Genomic DNA, 5,226 nt, shown 5'->3' on the forward strand with positions numbered 1-5,226 from the left:
TTTTTTTCTTTTTTTTATACTGTTTACAAAGACTGTTTTCTAGTTCATCCACAAAGTCTACTCATACAGTCTGCACCAATGGTTGCAGTCCCCTTGAGAACTTCAATGTACAACTAATAATCCTAGAGATAAAACGACCACCTCATGTTGATTTTGCATCTCTGGATATATGCAAGTGGCCGATGGTCTGTCTGGAAGATGAATTTCTTTCTGTAGTAGTAGTTCTGGAACTTTTGGAGAGCAAATATGATGGCCAGACACACTCGTTTGATCACAGTGGTAGTTCTTCTCACTACTCAACAGCTTTTACTTATGTACATAACTGGAAACAGTCCATCTTCATGTTCTTGTAGGAATACTGCTACAATTCTGTTGTCTGAAGCATTCATTTGAACGATGAATGGTTTGTTGAAGTCTGTCATTTTAAGGGTTGGCAAACTTCCTAACATATTCTTTAACTTCTGGAATGACATCTGCTGTGGTTGTTCCCACCTGACCCTGTTAGGTTGGCCTTTCTTTGTCAGGTCAATCAGTGGTGCAACAACTTCAGCGTAGTTTGGGATGAACTTCCTGTAGTATCCTGCTAACCCCAGGACGTCATCGGAGCTGGTGCATCTTGTATGCGAGTTACATTCCTTTTCATGGCTATCTGTCGGTCACCCATCTTATGTCCATCAAATTCCAGCACAGAATAGCCAAAGTAGCACCAAGATGGTCTGATTGTCAGATCTGCTGTTCTCACTCTTCTGAAAAACTCTCTACGTTTCTTCAGGTGGTCTTCCTATATGGCTGTGTGTCAGAATGTCGTCCACATAATGCTCGATGTTGATGGTTTTGTGCAACATCCTTCTCATCATGTCGTTGAGTGATACTGCTGAGTTAACTAACCCAAATGGCATTCTCTTAAATTGGTCACATCCATCTGGTGTCACAAATGCTGTCTTCTCTTTAGATCTTGTCTCCATCGGTATCTGCCAATAACCTTTACTGAGGTCGATCTTTGAAAAGAACTTGGCACCATCTAGTTTTGCCATGATAGCCTCTGAGTTGCCCATAAGTTTGGAGTCGAACTTTGTCACGAGGTCCAGCTTCCGGAAGTCTATGTAGATGCAGTTTGAGCCATCCCTCCTCTTCATGACTACCACTGGTGAACAGTAGGCTGAATTTGAAGGCTCGATGATTCCAGCTCCTAACATTGCCTTAACTTCCTGCTTGATCAGGTCTCTCATTGCATAGGGCTTCTGGTAGAGCTTCACCTTGACTGGATCCCTAGTCATGGTCTTGATCTTGTATTTCACAAGGTCTGTCTTCCCTGGTGTATCTGTGAAGACATCTGCATACTGACACAGAAGATCTTGAAGCTTTTTCTTCTGCTTGCCAGTCAGTCACAGATGTTGGTGTCTTTGTATGTCTCATCTCCACCCAGTGGTCTTACGTCTAATTGGTCTTTGTCTTCTGTGACAAAGTCACTATCTTCTGGTTCTGCATCTATGACAGCTACACCTGCCATGTCCATCTGTGCCTCAATAGCTGCACCCATAAGGCCTTCTTCCCTCTTAAAGTACCCCTTCAACAGATTGGTGCAGTAGATCTTGGGCTTCCCATCCACCTTCACTTTATAGTCCATTCTGTTGGCCACTTTCTGTACCTCAAAAGGTTCTTTCCACTGCATGGTGAGTTTGTTGTTGTCTGTCGGTAGTAGAACAAAGACCTTCTGTCCGACCTTGAAATGTTGATCCTTGGCCTTCTTGAGTTGCATACAAGCTCTCTCGATTCAGTTGACAGGTCTTTTCCAATCAGTTTCTGAAGTATAACACGTACTGGTATGTATTCCTCACTTCTGACTCTTCTTCTCCTGTCCACAACTCTTTCAATATCTGCATCAGACCTCGTACTGTTCTTCCTTACAGCAGTTGAAGGGTGAAAAACTTGTACTTGCTTATAGGACTTCTCATTAAGCAAATAATACTGCCTGCATGTACCTGTTCCAGTCATGTGGTCTCTTTTGGCACATGTTTTTCAGCATGCTCATTAAGACTCTATTGACTCTCTCACAAAGTCCATTACATCTAGGGTTGTACGGGGTGGTAAAGAGTTGGCTAGTACTGATGAGTATGCACACCTCCTACATCAGTAAACTGGGTCCCTCTGTCACTCAGGACTTCTCTCGGAAAGCCTACTCTGCAGAACACTTCCAGGAGAGCTTCTGGATAATGTGTTGCATAGTCGACTACTGTCTGCTCATACTTGTTGCCCTTGTCAGAAACAGGTGCTAGTGGTCTGATCAAGTCCACAGCTACTCTGCTGAATGTCTCTTCTATGAGAGGTATTGCATCCAGTGGGACCTTGGTTACCTACCCTCTAGATATTGTCCTTTGGCAGGTGTCAAATGACTTGCAGAATCTGGTTACATCTCTGATTACCCCTGGCCAATGGAAGTTGCTGGGGATTCTGTCTGCTGTTTTCTTTGCTCCTAGGTTTCTTCTACAATCAATTCATGAGCCAACTTCATCACTTGGGTTTGGTATTCTTTTGGTACTATGGTCTGTTTAACTTCCCCACTTTAACTACCTTGATAGATCTGGTACAGCACCCACTTACAGTCCTCTATTCTGCAAGTCTCTTTCCCCCGTCTTGTGCTCGACTTTCTCCCTGGCACTGTCCCAAGGTCCTTCTGTGGTGAAGGGTCTTTCTTCTGGGCTTCCTTCAGTTCCTGTAGACTTACATTCAGGATGTCACTTTTCAAGACTTGAAGTGGCTTGATGCCTTGTTTGCTCTTGTGGTGACTGCAGATGCTTTGTCAGTCAATTTTCTGTCTGGTTCCTCCAAACTTCTACTGCCTCGTATATTTCTAATCACTAAAATCATAGATGGGTGCCTTCATACACATAGTGTCATGGTCTCCCACTTAGTAGGGAGTGTCCACCTTTATTCTTGCTATGGGAAACTTTCTCACTGTCCCATCAATCAGCATACAAAGATGTACCTTGCCCAACATCTGATCATCAGATACAAGACTGGTTCTCACTGCTGCACTACTGTACCCAGTGTCTCATAAGACCTTCACTTTCTTGTCCCATGATGTAGCCTTCACATTCTGAAATGTTTAGATTTGTTGGCACCCCTTGATGTTTATCTCATGTTCCAATAATCACTGGTACTGTTTATTCATTTGCTAACTTATGCTGACTATCAGTCGTACACTGTTTAATCATGGAGATAGTACTTCCTTCTTGAGGTGAATTTAACAAGTTGTCTATTGAGTTTCTCCTGACAGCAACATCCATGGTGACAGTCACTCTTTTCTTCTGTCTTGCTAACACTGGCTTTATGGGTGGCTGCAGCTGCTTTCTGCTGTTGCTTGCTGGTGACAGACTTGCACTCACTCACAATGTACCCCGTTATATAACAAGCATAGCATCTCTTCTCCATTCTGTTTGTGACTTTTTGTGGAATCCTATTTCTGGTCAGCCACCTCCGGTTTCAACATTTAACTCGTTATTCTTGGAATTGCCAGTTATACTCCCTCCATTGGCTTCCATATACTGCTCTGCTAACTTGATCATCTTATCCACATCTTTTAGTGCTCTCTCCTTTAGGAACAATGACATGTCAGTTGAGCATGTGCTCATGAACTGTTCATGTATTAGTAGATCTGCCAGTCCCTCAAAACTATTTTCACACTTAGCCATGTCAGACCATCTTGTGATGTTTTGCTGTAGACATGCCACAAACTGAAATACAGGTTCTCCAGTATCAGGTTTGACTTCTCCAAACTTCTGACAAAAACCTTCTTCAGTAAGTTCATAGCATTTCAGTCAAGGCCACTTTAACTTGTTATAGTCCATCGTATCTTCTGATGTCATGCCTGCATACAATTGTAGATCTTTTCCTGTGAGAAGTGGGCTGAGATAAACTGCCCAGTTGCCTTTGTCCCAGTTCTGATTTTGGGTAAATCTTTCATATCTCTCCAAGAAAGCATATATATGTTGTCTTTCTGTTCATTAGATTTGGGCAACTTGGGTTGACTGGCCATGACCTCATTGTCATTCTTGTGTCCTTCACCTTTCTGTTGGATGAGCCATCTCAATTTGTGCTCTTATTCTATTTCTAGTCTCTCTCTTTCCTCTCATTTTCTTCTTTCTTTATTTGTTTTCTTCTCCTCTCTCCTCTGTTGATGCTCTTCTCTCCCTAGTTCTTGTTTCACAAACTCTCATAGATTATTTTTTAGCCCAAATAACTCACTGCTATCCATTTATCAAAATCAGTCAACATTGTTATATTTTTGCCACCACTACAATTGTGTATATATATAGGCCTATTTCTACTTTCATTCATATCTTCTTTTATTGTTGTTTACCACTGTATAATCTTGGCTTGCTCGCCAAATTTCAGGGCCAGATTCTTTACAGTAGGAGTCTGTAACTTGTTTGCGATAAATTTCAGCAGTAAACGGACAGCACACAAACCACTTGTTTTAAAATAATATATTCAAAACAAGTCAAACGTATGTACAAAACTTCATTACATTATTGGTTATCACAGTGTATCCAAAGCTTTAAATAATTGTCTCTTTTTTTGTCAAAGTCTACACAGGCTTTTTCTATTACTTTGGAACACCCTTTGACAAGACAAATTCTTCTTCTCTATATCTGTTATTACAATACACACTGTTAAACTCACTTTAGAAATTGCCACTATACACTGTGTATGGCTGAACTCAAAATCATGCAGTCTTAACTTTACTTTCACTAACTTACTTACTTACACTAATTTAGTCACCTATTGCCTGACTGAGACCTATAACTTTCTAAAATTACAAGATGTTATGATGTAACAATACTCACTTCAAACAACGAGAAATATTCAGAAAGTTTAGAGTAACATGATGTCAATTCACAACAATTGAACTACACAACAAACAATTTATAAAATGTTATGTAAGCAAACTTGCTGTTACTATTGCTTCTAAAAATAATACTTTAACATTTGCATAATATAAACTAAATAATGCTTTCCCATTAAACTTAAAACAAGTTGTGTATATCTAACTGGTTGTTTATTATTAAACACAAAGCTACACTATGGTCTTTCTGTGCTGTGCCCAGCAAGGATATCAAAACCCAGTTTTTAGCATTATAAGCCTTCAGACTTACTGCTTAGCCACTGGGGGGCTAATACATTCATAGTTATAGTATGTATAGTTTCATGGTCACTTGGTAATTG

The 5,226-nt window shown here is 40.6% G+C and overlaps 1 protein-coding gene across 1 annotated transcript in view; it reads left to right on the forward strand.

The window, feature by feature from the left end:
- Positions 1-5,226, forward strand: part of LOC106478803 (putative pyridoxal-dependent decarboxylase domain-containing protein 2) — a 68,921-nt gene that overhangs the window by 62,659 nt on the left and 1,036 nt on the right. The window lies entirely within an intron of this gene.

This window comes from Limulus polyphemus, unplaced genomic scaffold (assembly GCF_000517525.1).
Source record: "Limulus polyphemus unplaced genomic scaffold, Limulus_polyphemus-2.1.2 Scaffold251, whole genome shotgun sequence".
In the NCBI taxonomy this organism is placed as follows: domain Eukaryota; kingdom Metazoa; phylum Arthropoda; class Merostomata; order Xiphosura; family Limulidae; genus Limulus; species Limulus polyphemus.